Source organism: Etheostoma cragini, chromosome 1 (genome assembly GCF_013103735.1).
Source record: "Etheostoma cragini isolate CJK2018 chromosome 1, CSU_Ecrag_1.0, whole genome shotgun sequence".
Taxonomy (NCBI): Eukaryota; Metazoa; Chordata; class Actinopteri; order Perciformes; family Percidae; genus Etheostoma; species Etheostoma cragini.
The window spans coordinates 6,814,342-6,830,385 of record NC_048407.1 but is presented as its reverse complement, the minus strand read 5'-3'; the positions used below and the strand labels follow the sequence as shown (position 1 = coordinate 6,830,385).

At 39.7% G+C, this 16,044-nt stretch overlaps 1 protein-coding gene and 1 long non-coding RNA gene across 2 annotated transcripts in view; both read left to right on the top strand.

Annotated features, from left to right (window-relative positions):
* The window catches only part of LOC117948764, an 18,371-nt gene extending 4,729 nt beyond the window's left edge, over positions 1–13,642 (top strand). The window contains exons 2-3 of the long non-coding RNA XR_004657562.1: positions 1,207–1,209; positions 13,631–13,642. This is a non-coding gene — a long non-coding RNA (uncharacterized LOC117948764). The remainder of the gene's footprint in view (positions 1–1,206; positions 1,210–13,630) is intronic.
* The window catches only part of chsy1 (chondroitin sulfate synthase 1), a 57,590-nt gene that overhangs the window by 34,264 nt on the left and 7,282 nt on the right, over positions 1–16,044 (top strand). The window lies entirely within an intron of this gene.

Below are 16,044 nucleotides of genomic sequence, written 5' to 3'. Positions count from 1 at the left end.
AGTCTTTACACTGGCTTCCTGTGTCTCAAAGAATTGATTTCAAAGTGCTTTTGCTAGTTTATAAATCCCTTAACGGTTTAGGTCCAAAATACATTTCTGATCTGCCACTACACTATGACCCCCCCAGACCTCTCAGGTCATCTGGGACAGGTCTACTTTCTGTCCCCAGAATCAGAACTAAACAGGGTGAAGCAGCTTTCAGTTTCTATGCTCCCCATATCTGGAATAAACTCCCAGAAACCTGTAGATCCGCTGCTACTCTCAGTTCTTTTAAATCAAGGCTGAAGACCTTCCTTTTTGATGCTGCCTTTCTTTAAATTAATGCTCATTTCTTTCTTATGCTGCACTGTAACTTTTATTCTGGTGTTTTATGTGTCCTAATGTTTCTATTTTGTTTTAAACTGTATATTCATGTGTCTTATTGATTTTTGATGCTTATGACTTTTAACTGTTTGTACTTGTGTTTTATCTGTTTTAATGATTTTGTGTAAAGCACTTTGAATTGCCCTGTTGCTGAAATGTGCTATACAAATAAAGCTGCCTTGCCTTGCCTTGCCTTGGTAGATGATTCTGATGACTACGAATAGAAGCAGGGAAAAGAAGGGGTGCTCTGTCTGCAGCTACATAACCTCCCCCAATGGTCTAGGCAAACGCTGCAACTCCTCGCTCCTTAACTATAAGCTTTATCAGAGTAGAGAGTTTTAAATTTACTCTTAAATGTGGTGACTGTGTCTACCGCCCAAACCCAGACCGGAAGCTGATTCCATAGGAGAGGAGACTGATAGCTGAAGGCTCTGGCTCCCATTCTACTTTTACAGACTCTAGGAACCACAAGTAACTGAATTCTGGGAGCGTAGTGTTCTAGAGGGACAGAAATATACTATGAGCTCTTTAAGATATGAAGGTGCTTGACCATTTAGAGCTTTGTAGGTCAGGAGAAGGATTTGGGGGTGGCTCAGTAGCTCAGACCGTAAAGTGTTGTGTTGGGAACCTGAAGGTTGCTGGTTCAATTCCACATACGGACCAAAGTATGGTGGTGACTGTTAGCTGGATAGGTGCCAGTTCAACTCCTGGGCACTGCCAAGGTGCTTTTGATCAAGGCACTGAACCTCCAACTGCTTGGGGTGCTGCTTGGTGTACCTTTCTACAGCCCCCTCACTCTGACATATCTCCATTTAGTGCATGTATACTGTATAGTGTACTGAGCATGTGTGTATAATTCATGTTTTATCAAAGCTACTTTAAATACAAAACCTATTAAAAGAGACACATTGATTGCATCTACTAATTGAGGTAGATTGCTTAGCTGAAGAGACTTTAAACATTAATTGTTGAAGGTCTATAGGATAAAAGCAATTTACACGCATGTCTAAAACCCTTTACAACTTTTTCAATTTTGCTTGACAAAACAATGAATTTGTTGCTCAGAAGGTTGAACGGGTCATCCTTTAATCACAAGGTTGGCTGTTCAATTTGTGGCTCCTCCTTTGTTTTTGGGTGTGGGTGTGTGTGTGTCCATTTACAATCAGTTAATCCATTAATAGACTGGTTGTTTCAACACTTGCCACAACTAAAGACACACTAAATATATTATCATTTTATTACTATGATTATTTTGAGCAAATCGTGTGACAATTTACTGACGAGCTATGGCATTTTACATTTTAGAAGATCACGTCCACTTAAGGTCAACTCATTCTATGATTGTAGTAAATAACCAGTAGTTGCCATAAATTATTTAGATGCTACACTGGCTTGCAATGGGGAGAATGGTACCTCTGTCATTCCCATTCTCTGTGCCCTGATTGCCTGGACACTTGATGCAACGTTACGTCATACCTTGACAAGATGACAGTCTGCCGTCTTGGGAATTTGTGTGTGTGTGATTCTAATTGTCTCCCTACAGGCCATAATTCTGAATCCATTTAAGTTTTCTATATTGAAAACTGCTTTTTGCCATTCAATACCAAAGACAGAACTTCTTACATTTTAAGTATGTAAGTAAGGCAAAATTCTAAATAATTGAATTATTGTCTACAGTATAAATGCACGACTATGAGATTATCCCCATGATTGAAAGTGGGCTGCTTGACGATGAGGGAAAATAACAGTCAGTATCTAGGGTAAGGGTTATATGTTGCATTTATTGAAGTTAAAACAGTGAAACAGTTAAAGAAATCAACAGTGAAAACACCTTGCACTGTGGAATTTCCCCTAGTACTTCTCCTGTTGAACTTTTCGAATTCCCTTTTAAAATAAATAATATAAAAAAATATATTCAAATGTCGGCTGAGTGAGACAAAAAAAAGAGTTTACCAGAAAAACGTAATTGTATTGGTAGAAAAATACTTTTTAAATTGTAATTTAAAGACACCGTAATCCTCTTTCACCATAGGGTGTAACATGTCATTATGACTTGTCACATCTAGGGTTTAAATATCTACTGTTGCATATCTCAAATTGATTGCATTCTTAGACAATGAGTCTTTAAGGTGCAAGGTTGGCAGCAGTGCAGAGCATTACCCACAGCCCCAAGGCTATAGATGGAGACTGTCATAAAGAAAAAGAAGGTCATTGGAAACTCATTCAGCCTTGTGGAGCATGGAGCTGAGTTTTTGCTGACTGACTTCTCTCACAAATGTTGTCTTCTTGATCTGGCTAGGCCTGAATCAGTGATCATCAAACCAGGCAAGTAGTGTATGCTGACTGACATTTGGGTCATTTATTTGGTGTGGATCTATAACTAGCAGCAGTTCTATTCACCTATACCTTTTTAAGGTAATGTGATTTTCAGTTGAGGCCTGAGTCATCTCACAGCTCCTTCAACAGATTAAGAGTGTGCCTACACTAAACATCTTCAGTTTCTGACGTATCAGTATGAGCTGCTTTTTAATAATGCAGTTGGTTTATCACAGACTGCAGTCTGGACAGCACTTATGTGCTCGCAGCTCTAAGCACCGGGATTGCAGCTCCCTCAGGCTGCCTGCCTTCATATCCACTGCAGAAAGAGAGGGGGGGGAACATCTTGCCTGGAGCAGAATATGTTAGGTTTTTTTGCCTCAACACTCAATAATGGTTTCGATCATGATATTTCTTCTTACTCTCCAAATAACCCTCCTGCATCTTCCTCAGTTTCTTCCTCTAACCTGCGCAGACTGTCTAGAAGTGCACTCATTTTTCCATCTCATCATTTTGGCTCTCTCTGCTTTCCTCAGCAAAAAATAATTGTCTCTCCAAATCCACAGGTTATAAAGAGGCAAATCCTCAAACCCAACACTTGAGCTTGTTTCAAAATCCAAGGCATCCCAGTGTTCCACTTCTTGACTTTTCTTTTTCTATTGCTATGTGGAGGTGCTGATCATAGCAGACACGGATGTTTTGGTGTTGATAGTAATTGTAGAAGCAGAAACTGCACTGTCAGTAGTAAAAGAATAAGTGGCCTTAAATTAATTGTATTTATTTAACTGCCAACCATTTACTTTATTTGGGTACATTATTTAAGAATTGCCTTTTACATTTACATGTCATTAATCCAAAGCGACTTACAATTGCTAAATGTCAGAGGCGGCACACCTGTGTCTTGCTCAGGGACACATTGGTTAATGTATCACAGTGGGAGTTCAATACAACCAGAGAGAGTCAGTTACTGGTTAGATTTTAGGTGGCTTTTCATTTCAGATGTAGTTAACATGAGGATTATGGTGTGTATTTGCTGCCTCTTATAATTTATTTAATCAGTGTATTCAGGCTTCTCGAAAAGGAAATGTAATCATTCAACCTTTTTGGGACTTTTTGGCCTCCCATTTCTGCTGTTACATTTATTTGGTCTGGCCCCATGTGTAAGATCACAGTTTAGTAACTTGTAGCCCAAACATTTTTCCAGCTTTCTCTGAAGTTAGAGCTATGGAATCGGTAATACTGTAAAAGTAGACAGATAAAGTTCTAAATAACTTTATCTGTCTACTCTCCAGAGATTATTTTAATGGAAACAAGTCTAAATTTTAAATCTTCTCAAAACAAGTATTAAGCCCTTTGGTTCAAGACCAAGTCTCCATAGGCAAATGCTGGTTTGCTGTAGGTTTACCTCTCTTAGCAAAGTCATACATTTGGGATCTCCAACAGCATATTTTAATGGTCTCCCGTGCTATCTTCATGGGTAGCTTTTGATGTGAAGGTGAACATGCAGGACTGTGGTGGAATCACGGATTGTTTTATGGACTGACCTTTGTGTATTATTTCTTTTATAAGTGGTTTACCGACAGAAAAGTTTAAAAAGGAGACTGGGAGGTGACAAAGGGAGGACTCTGTGTGTGTGAGTTTGACAGTGGAAGTGGTCGGCGTTCAGTGGGCTCTGCGGCACATGCTTGCCAGATGAAATAAACTGCGGGATAAAGTGTTATTCCTCCTTCACCAATCATTGATTTGATAAAATGTTGCTCTGCTGCACATTACATCCGACACAGTTCAGATAGGATTCTCTCCTTTCTCTGTTCAAAGGTTGCAATGCCAGTCACTTTAGTCAGTGGATGAGAATGTTCTAATCAGAGCAGGGATTGAATGTGAATTAAGTGTTAGACTGTGAAGCGTCATGGTCTTTGTCCATGGTTAGAGAAGCAACAAAAAGTCAGTCTCTCCTCTGGCAAGGCATGATACTCACCCACTAATATGCTGCAGACTGAGACACTTTTAATGAGACGGTGTTGTGTCAGCTTACAGCCAGTTCCCACATAGTCACTAAGAACATAACAACAGCAAATCTTTTTTTTATGTGAAAGTGTATGAGTTTGAAAATCGACTAGTGTGGCCTTTCTGTCACATCTACTGCACACAGATTCACCTTGTTCCCTCAGAAGGAATCACTGTTCATGGCTAGGCACTTGTAATGACGTTTTGAACGTGTTTAGAGGCTAAAAACTCATTTAAAACTTGCCCTGTTTATGCCTGTTGGGTGCTAACTCTAGCTGGAGGATAACATTTTGTAGACAGAACGATTGGTTTTGATTTTCTTGCTACTGACCATACTCCATATTTCCATACACAGAGCTACGTGTTGAAATCAACTGGACTTCTCTTTTAACTAAATCCTTCAGTTGTCATTCCTTTAAGGGTAATTGTAACTGATAATCTTACCCTATACAGTGAAAACCTAAGTTGGTAATCGTACTACGAAAATCTTATTCTGTTGCAACCCTACTTCCACCGCTTCACTGTAGGAAAAGCTCACAGGTTTTTATTAGTTATTAGATGCTATAAAAACGCGATGAAACATTGTGATTGACAGCTGTTATTGACCAGTAAAAGGTCAGGAGGGTTTCTGGGCGGGCCTTAGATACTGTGGCTCTGATCACTACTGCGCAGACTCTGGCTCCAAAATTACAAGCCCGTATCCAGGATATTATACTTACCTCTTATAAAATGATCAACGACATATATAATTTAACTGTCTTTGGTTGTGTAGTGCAATTTGCACAGGCTATGAGGCACTAATGTTACTTAGTAAACATACTGATCATCTAGTACATCTAGACATTTCAAAGAGGATAAAACTGGTATAATACAACAGTTCTTGCTGGTCATTAAAACATTGACACTACATATCATGTAAGCAGTTTGATTTCAATCATTTAGCTACGCTCAGTATCAGAGTAAGATTTGAGAAGAGGAGTCGTGAAGTGTAAAAGATAAAAGAGAGAAGAAATATTAGTTTGCAAATGTTGAGCAGATCAGCAGCCAGACTAATAAAAACAAGTTATTTACTGTGTCTCTTGGATGTTTCCTCAGAGAACAATAAGAGGAACTTCTCTTGAGCCTTGGCTAATGCACTACCTGGCACCACCACACACGCTTCCTCCAACACCAATATTTCATTAGGAAGTGGAGACCTCATTACTGTCAGTAAGTTAACTGTGTTTGTTTATTGTGCTCTGCAGTAGTGGTCACTCTAAACATACTGTGGCCAGTTTAAAAAAGGGTGTGGATAAAGCTTATTTGGCTGAAGGACAAGTGATCCCTAACATGGTCTCATTTATAGATTCTACATATATTCAGTTTCAGTTCAGTTTGAGTAAAGATTATTAATTGGGTCTTTTATTGTCTTTATCAGAATTGCTAAAAAATGGAAGGAAAGGGGGGAGAGAGAGGATAATATGCAGCAAAGGTAAGGACTTAGCCTACAGAGGGCACACGCTCCACCTGGTGAGCTGGAGGTTGCCGCGACCATTGTGTCTTGAGCCATTTCTGGTCACATTTGATTTAATTGCTGGTAAAATGTTTCCTTAAACAAAAATATTAATGTTTCATCTTATCTCATAATGCAAAATATATTTGTCTTCTACCTGTATCCAGCACACAGCAATGCTCTGCTAGTCATATACGCCATGCTGCAGGGGTACAAATTAAAGATTTTTTACCCAGACCCTAAACTCTGTAAGCCAATGGTATTTTCATGGTTGGGTACCAAAACCCGGAAAACGGCGGGACATACCTGACCAAATGACGATGCATATTTCGGTGCCTCATTTGGGTGCCACTTATATACCTGCACTGCCTTCTACTGCTCCTAAACAGATGTTACAGACAACAGAAGCACCACTGCAGGTAAGGCTAGTTAACTAGTTACTGGCTTAAGTAAAGCTAAAATGTTGAACGCTAAATGGTCTAAAGTGTGGCTGTAATTCACTTGAAAGGAATTCAACACCGGGACGTCCAACAGTCTGCAGCTGGACCATTAGCAGGGATTCAGATAGAAAACTTTGTTAAAACCATCCAGGGCCCGGCGTCGTGGGCGGTATTCAGAATGACTAGTTGAATGGTTTAATAGCTTAGGAATTTATTTTATGACCGGCGCGATTCTTCCCTGGCGCACATCACCCCTGATCACCCGCAGAGCCCACATTAAGCAGGGCCCGCGATAGCGAGCCTACAAAAGCAGAACCCAAACACGACAGCGGCGAGGCAAATGTCACAAAATTTCAGAGAGCTCCAAAGTCTGTGTGGAAAAACAATAGCAAATTTCCTATTCATTCAGTAAAACGCCAAAACACTTCTACCACAGTTATAGCACCTCCTAAAGGCCTATCATCACCAAGTCTGGTAGAGAGCCTCAGAGTAGCCTTGTGAATGCGGTTCCCAGCCCCCTTGGGCTTGGACCCCTAAATAGATAACTATAAAGACTATGAGAACAAAGCTAATTTGTAGTTTAGTACTTTGATAATGTACTAAGTAAATATGTGCAGCAGTGTTTCTATTGGCTGATTGGTGCACATCCGAAGGTGAACCCTGACCTTCAAATCCGCCGGCTAGAGATTGCAGCAAAGAGCCAATATTGATATTCCAGAAATGTAATGCTGATTCACTTGCTGTAATTGCAGTGACATCCACCGGAGGCTGGCTCATTTGAACACAATTGAGTCCTAATGGCACGTGGTTGAGATTGGGTGCCAGTTAGTGAGTTATTACAGAGAGTGCTTATTGTTCTTTGAGTTCACAGCCCAAGATTTAACATTTCTGCATGAACCAAAGTGGATCCGGCTTGATCAGCTTTAGTTGGATCAAGCTGAGTTCTTCACCCCAGTTTGAGGGGAAATAAAATGTTTTTTTAAGTGTTTGTTTTAAAATTGTGTCTGATAAAAGGTCAGATCTGGGTTGCAGGTAGTTTAGGAGGCAAAAAACAAGCTCTGTCTAGTAGCATCCACCACTAAGTAAGACTCATACGATAAAAGCACATGATTTAAACTGATTGGATGAAAGTGTGTGCTACCCCTCATTATGATGCAATGCCCACTGCCAGCTGATGCTGTGGCTCTACCTCTGTTTACCCATTAGGAGTTGTTTTTACCTGTATCAAACCTCGGGCCATTAATTGTGACTTGATACTATAAATAAAATTGAATTGAAATGAATTGAAAAAGGAAATGTCATGACATAACAGTTTTTCATATAATAACAAAACCTCTCGTCATTTCAATCAAAGCTCCTCTCCAGATTTAGATATAAGCTTGAATGTTTCCCTTTACTGTCACATGGCTGCTGGGAGCTTTCCCCAGGCCTGTTACATGTGCCAGATGTGACATCTGGACCATGAGCCATAACCATCAGCCTACAGCTGTTGCTCCGTTCACCTGGGGTTGGACGGCCGTGCTGTCAGGTGGATCAAATTAGGTACAGGGTTGTAATTAGTAACCCACTCCCGCCATGACCCCTGGGCAGGCTTCAGGGTTGGAGGGAGGGACTGATCCCTGTTTGCTTGTTTCAGCTCCACCGCTGAATTCCACAATCAAACTGAGAGCCTGTTCCACCTCGGTGCTCTGCCGTTTAACCAGCCAGACATCTTTTTCTTCACTACCCACCAGCATCTCTATTCTGTAGCCATCCCAGGTCGCACTCAGGAGAAGCGTGGTGGTGTTTGGACCTCAGGGCATGGCAACACCCCCTGTGTGAAAACTTGTCGCTCAGTCAAACCTCAGTTGTTGTGAATGGGCTACATGTGTTAGTATATCATCCACCGCATTGAAAATACACACATTGACTTTAATGGAAACCTATTGACTCCGTTGCTGTTCCGGAGCGGATTTGCGGCCGTTCCGCATTTGGTGGAAATCAGGGGTGAGCAAAGTGCGCCTGCACCTGCAACTTCAGGATAATTCTTACGTCAACATTTTTACCCTGGTTTACCAACCGATAATCATTACATCCCCAGTTATGTGTCTGTATCTTTCTGTTGCCTTTATCTTTAAAATAATTGTCCCATTTAATAAGATCATGATTCAAATATGACACTCAACTCAGACAGCATCAGAAGCCCCACACCAACCAATAGGTAGGCCTACAATGATCCTCCAGAGGATTTGAGAGCTTCTGACAGGATGAAGCTGCCTGCCAAACAAAGGCCCCGCTTATTAAGCAGGTGCTGTTTCATGCACTTCTTCAGCTCGTTAACACACACAAACACTGTGATAAGAGCTCTAAACATGGAGGAGTAAGAAATTGGACTTCAAAGGGAGATTCGCTTCTGGAATGAAGGGATTGTATAAGGCAGGAACTAAGGAGCAGATTTTAGGCTTGCATAAACATTCACTTTCTGTGTGTGTGTGTGTGTGTGTGTGTGTGTGTGTGTGTGTAAAAACTTGTCTCTGAGTTTTCCTACACCCACGTCCCAGTTCCTGTTGTTCCTCCAGCTTTCTTGGGCGGCACTCACTAAATGCTAGCTCAGTGGACCACCAGGACTCCACAAGTATGCTGCTGCCAACCGCACAGCCATAATTAACTTCAACAATAAAAAAATAAATAAAAAATTAACCAATGTTGGGTAGTTTTCCCTTTGCTTTTATGGAAGGTTTTAATTTAGGCTTTTGCGTTGATGTTAGAAAGCCGTTCATGCTGTGGATCTGCCCATGCTCTGCCTGTGTGCAGGCTAACAGATAGTAACGAAGCAGCTGTCAGCTGTTGTCTTCTTCTTAGAATGACGAGTGATTGTGAGCCTGAGGTGACAGGAAGGCCTCATTCAGATTGCACTGCATCCAAGTCCAAGGCTAAAACTACAGTTTTTTAGCCACTTCCGTGGGGTATGGTTACAGTGAGGACTGAACTGGTACTGGCACTTTTCTATGACTATATGGCTATGACTAATATGAACAAAATCTTTGAAACTGGTCCAGTATTGAGCAAGAACACTAAGAAGCAGCTGAAAACTAGGCTGAAATTTAATCATAGGGCAAATGTGCATTGTCTGTTTGGTCCACTAAAAGTGCTATTTTCTCTCTATGTTCTTTGTGTTGGTCTGAATAAGATGTCTTCAACTTTTGCAAAATACTGATGCTTTCATTTTTAACAATTTTAACAAAAATCTAGACGTGCACATAACACTTCCGTTCTCTACACCCTGCATTGGCTCCCAGTGCGCTTTAGAATAGATTTTAAGATTTTATTGTTTGTTTTTAAGGTTTTAAATGGTCTGGCCCCAGAGTATTTGTCTGAAATTTTAACTTTGCAGGAGCACAACCGGTCATTGCGGTCTTCAAATCAGCAAGTTTTAGAAGAGTTTTTTTAGAACAGTGGAGCCAGAAGAACAGAGCGGAGGATGCAGCATGTCAAGTTTAAGAGCCCACTGTTGCTTAGTACGCTATACTCATGTGTGATAGCTCTTGAACTCTTGAACTGCAGCTCTCCTGGTTCCACTGTGGTGTCATGTTACAGCTTGTTTCTACATAGTCATTACTAAGGACATAAATATAGCAAATCATTTTTTTTGTGTGGAAAAAATACATTTTGAAATTTTGGATTGTACGAGTTTGACTTCACCAGAAAACAGTAAATAGAGGTACAAACAGAGGTATGGATAAACACAACTTATATGCCTTTCTGTCACATCTACAGCAGTCAGATTCACTGTGTTCCCTCAGAAGGAATCACTGTACATGGGTAGGCACTGGTAATTACATTTTGAACATGTTTAGAGGCTTAAAACATGTTTAAAACTTGCCCTGTGTAAGCCTGTTGGGTGCTAACTCTAGCATTAGGATAATGTGGTGTAGGCAGCACCGATTGTTTTCCTTTTTCTATCTACTGACAGCACTCCAAATTTACAAACAACAGAGCTATGTGTTGAAATTGACCGGAATTATCCTTTTTAAGGAGCATAGTTATACAAGTTTATTATAACTTGGATCTTAATTTGGTTTTGTCCATCATTTGTGACAACAATAGCAATTGTAGTCCTCGTCTGGTTATCACCAGACCAAGCTCAATTATTTTAGATTGAATGTTAGTCAGGGGAGTTATCAATAGAGCGCCAGGTCAAGAAGCCAGTTGTCTCCAAAGATTTGTAACGGAAGCAGGATAGAAAAATGTACAGGTTACCAGCCTGAGCTGCAGAGCATTTAACCAGTCCACTGTTGTCCCTGAGGTTATAGCTGAGTTCTGGGAATATGGTGACATCGCAGGTTACCTATACTGTCCATCACAGTATACAGACACTCTTCCTGGTCCCATTAGCAATGATTGATTGCTAATGGGACCAGGAAGAGTGTTAGCTACGTTTCAGGTGTTGTTTCGTTGTTGCAATTTTAGCTATTGCAGTAAGTACAATCACAAGTCATACAAATAATGAACAAAATTATTAAAGTTGTAATGATGGCTATCAGCTATGACTTATGGCTACAATCCTGACTACGTGGACAAGCAAGACTATCTCTGCATCTATCTCCATCTTTACATCAGGGGAGGCACCAATGCAAAGTGTGGAGGAATTGAACACTTCTCTGCTTGGCATCCGGCTGGTCAGAGTTCAGTGTTGGTTTCCAGCGGTATATGGGATAATCATGCACAAGTGGACAGTAAACTGGAATCATACCTTGTGCGATTTCATTTGGCAAAAGGTTGGTTGATTGAATAATTGCAATGGCCATATTAATATGGTACCATAGTTGGCTATAGTCTGAATACAATGTGATCAATGTGCAGCCACCTGTTGTTGCTGGTGAACTATCAGTTAGCTGGGCGTCAGTCTGTTAAAGTGCAGCCTTATCATGACGGAAGTGAAGTGTCTAGTTCTGCTTTTTTGTGTAGGGTCATTGTGGTAGAGTTTCCTCTCTCTGGGTTACTGAGAGATGTAGTGAATACCAAGCAGCTTTACACATCTACTATGTTCTGTATATAGCTTAACAGATATATAGCTCGGCCGATATTATTGGCTAATTTAGCTATTTAAATACTGTACATACAAGCCTGTGTCCCTTGGAGACATCAATGAGGTAAAGAAAAAAAGAAGTGTTGTCCAATTGTTTGAATATTGGGATAATGGCACACACTTTAAAACATTCATGGTGTTTCATTCGGGTTCACATGAAAAGTGACAGAAGTAGGGGTGTGAAGAAGATGCCCAAACCCTGGCCCCTTTCTCAACTTCACATAGCTGTCTCATCAAGGCGTGGAGGATATTGGCACTGAATTCAGGAACAAAATCCTCTGAAAAATAACCCAGGCATTAAAGACTATTTTATTTTGAGATGTTTGCATTCTGATGTGTTTTTCAATGATTCATATATTTCTTATCTTTATTTATATTTTTCATCAGAAGTGCTTACTTTTTCAATATTATTTATATTATGGTTACACTTCAATTTCATTTATATTATGGTTACTCACTTTTGCTAAATTATTCAATGACATATTGTCCAATTTAATTTCACGTCACTTACTTACATTGCATTGTTTTTTGCATTATGGCCACCTCACTTTACAATACTTTTTATGTAATGCCACTTTACATTTATTCAGTACTTTTTGCTAATAATCTGGTGTTTGTTGTATTGTTTTTTTGTGGAAAAACTGCTGCTGTAACAAGTGAATTTCCCCATTGTGGGATGAATAAAGTTTTATCAGATCTAATTTACATGTATCCCAAAGAGCAAGTGTTTCTCTCTCCTGTAGTTTTTCCCTTGAAACCGGTTAAACTGGTTAAAGTTAACTTAACTAAAGAGATCCACTGGAAAAAATGCTAATGTCAGCTATCTTAGCTAAAGCTGGGCTCTGTGATAAACAACGGCAGAGTGAAACAGAAAAAACCTACGAGCCAACACAAATAAATTAATTCATGAAACACTGTTGTTGTAAGGAGAGCTGTTGCTCCATCATTATCTGGGACTTGTTTGGATATAATATCAGCTGTTTCTGAAGCCTGATATCCTGTCAGTCCACCTAATGAGGTTGTATTTTGGCACAGGGGAATTTACAGAGAGGCTGCAATGGTACTGTCAAGACTGGGAGATAAGGACTTCCGGCTGGGGCCATGTTCACCAGAGGTTAACCTCTGATGAATCCTCAAGGTGGGAGGGTGTTTGTGCTACACTGCCATGGGGCTCAAGATATGTCTTAAGACAACTTAGAGGGATGTTGCTGTGGCTTTTAAAGCTTCTGTTGTCATTTGGGACTGTTGGCTCCCGTCTCTCTGTCATTCTGGACTAACTGAAGGTTTGAAAAAGTAGTGAAAAGACACAATGTCGTTTAGTTCAAATGTAATATGTTTAATGCAATGAGCTCCATAAGCAGAATTACATTTTAGTCGTTAAGTCGTAACAGGGCTTATCTACAATCTTTCCTTGGAGCCTGAGCTAAAGAAGACATCTGGATAGAGGGACCAGCTGGAGGGAACAAAGGGCCTTTTCTGCTCCCTGTCACCCAGTCCTGTCCAATTCTCAGTGGCCTGTTCATATTCCTTATTTATTAGTACTCTCAGCTGGCTGGAGGCTCATATTCAGATACTGGCAATTATCCCAGTGATTGTCTTCTTATTGCAATGTGAATAAAGCCTGACCGGAAGAGTCTTCACACTGTGATTTGTGATCCAGACTGAATGTGCTAAAAAATCACAGACAATAAAAATGTAATCTTTTCAGACCTTTACTCTTCATTAATCTACTAGTTCACTATAACTGTTTTCAGTTTGATAAGTATTGGGCTCAGAGGTTTGCTGTCATGGAAACAGTGGCGTAAAGATGCTGGAGGAGGATAGTGTTACTCGGTGAGATTTCTCCAGCTGGTCTGAAAATTTTAATCAGGTGACGCAAGTGAATGAAGATAATAAATTCATAATATTTATTACAGATGATATGTGAGTATTAGGTCTCAACAGAAAGTCTTTGGCACAACTCTTTATTTGATTGTAATCTAGGGGTCAACTGACCAGCAGCAAGATAAATTCCCCTATGTAGTCCAGGCTGATAATTCTGATGAAGCAGAGGAGATGAAGATGAAGCTGGTGATGACTTAGCAAAGACTGTGTGGTAAAGGGGAGGTGGAGGGTCGCCTGTAGCAGCAGCATCAACATACTATCTCTAGGGAGAGAATCATTATTCAAACTGAGACAGCAGCAGGATGAATGGCTAACCATGTAGGTATGTCGCTGGGCTATTGGATAGATTTGACCAGCTGATGAAAACTGTTGAATTCACGATTGACAGCCCCAAACAATGACACAAGGATAGAGTAAATGAGCATGTGTGAGAGTAGTGAATGGCACGATGTATGAGAAATAGACTACAGCTTAACTATGCAAGAGTAGTCTTCCTGACTGAACTAATGCTACAGCTTCATTTGTTGAATCATCAGGACTATCATTGACCTAACTTGAACATGCTTCTGAGAAGTAAATCAATGGTACATTCAACTGCCAAACATTAATATTTAATGATAAATGAGATTCCCTTTTTGAACTACATAACAGTATGATTATTCAATGCTTACGCCTCAATTACTGCTTTTTTTGTGGTCGGACTCTGACAACTGTCGGCTAGTATTATGTTACTACTCCAGCTGCTGATTCGTAGAAGAAGTCACTGACTGGACACTGCTCTGCATGGATGATGTAAAAGGTCATTGCATGTCGTAGGCATGTGTAGTTTGTAAAGGAAAAAGGCGGCCATGTGGGAGTATTATCCCTTGTCTGAGAAAGATTGTCGACATAAACCTCCACCAGCAGGACTCAGTGCTATATAACCATAGCATTGAGAAAAGTCATGGGAACACACATTAATGTACTGAAAGATTATTAGTATTGAGTAGGTAACGTTATTTGTATAGCAGGCTAACAGGGCTTTTGAAGCAGTTATGTTTAATCTGAAAGAAGGATATATTAAAGGTTGTTAATAAATTTATATTATTCAATTTTTGCTCATTCAAAGATAGTGTAATTAAAGAATGTTAAGACTTTTAAACAGTTCAGTTTTTTATTTATAATGATGATGTCTTTGGTTCCCTGTCACAAAAGGATAAAAGAAAAAACTAAAAACATTGGTATTGGCTATTATCCACATTGTTATCTGTCTGTAAACATCTATATTATTATCAGCCCAGAATTTCACAATTGCACATCCCGTCGGGTTGTGCTGCAGTGGACTGACAGAACCACGTCAGTGCTTGCGGCATATCCCTGTGGATGTTTCTCTATGAGACCATCACAGCCTGCTTACTCACAGTGCTGCAATGTTCCTAAAAAACTATTAGGGAAAGATAAACATCTGTCAGCGTTTTTTTTTAGTTTAATAAATTATGTTGGATCTGGAATGTTTTAACAGTTTGTCCCTTAACTGATGATGGTTACAAGAAAGGAAAATTGCATTTTTTTAACCAGTGTTCGATGTATTCATGTGCTAAATGAATGACATTTATTTTATAGAGCAATGATATCAAAACTGTTAATGACATTAACAAATCCAAAGAATACATTAATTGATTTAGAAAGATTTTAATACATTGTGTAGACAGTAAAAAGAAAACCTTTTAAAAAGTTATTTTAATTGTGAGTTTCTGCATTGGGATGAGATTTTCTGGACTGATACCGATTAAAATAACAATTTAGCCGAGAGCCGATACCAATGTTTTGTTCTCGTTGTTTTTCCCCTTTCTTTATTAGGTTGTGCCGCAATTTATATTTTGATATTTTCTCTAAAATAACATTTAGTGGTTTGCTATCATTCTGAAGTGAAATTGTTCCATGGAAAAAGACGATATACTCACTCCGGGATCTTCCTCCCTTTTGAAGTGATGCATACTCAGGACAGTGATTGATGGTAAACCAGTGGAGCTGGTAGTAATTTTTCTTTCAGTGCTTGTTGATAATTGATAGTTGTTGCCTAATGGTATGACAATATCAAGTCAACAAGTCGGATTATTGCTATTATTATGATATGATTGTTTTAGTATATTCAGAACTATACCGGTATTATCTTAAACAAAAAGGCACAGCACTGATATGGCCGTGGCCCTGTATAAACTGGACCTTGTCTTTGTTTGATTTGTGTTCAGCGCATGAATTCAGGCCACAACTTCCACTATCTCATCAGTTGCTCTCCTCACTTAGAATCAGAGTCTTTTCTACTGCCAGATGCTTTATTTAGTTAAGGGGCATTATATTTTTTAGCCTTGTTCAAACTAATCTGACTTTGTTTATCCTTTCAATATGACTGGACTAAGGCAGTTATGCACCCATATCCTATTGTATCTTATTGTTGGTGTGAATGTTACTGGAAATGTTTCAGATAAAAATGT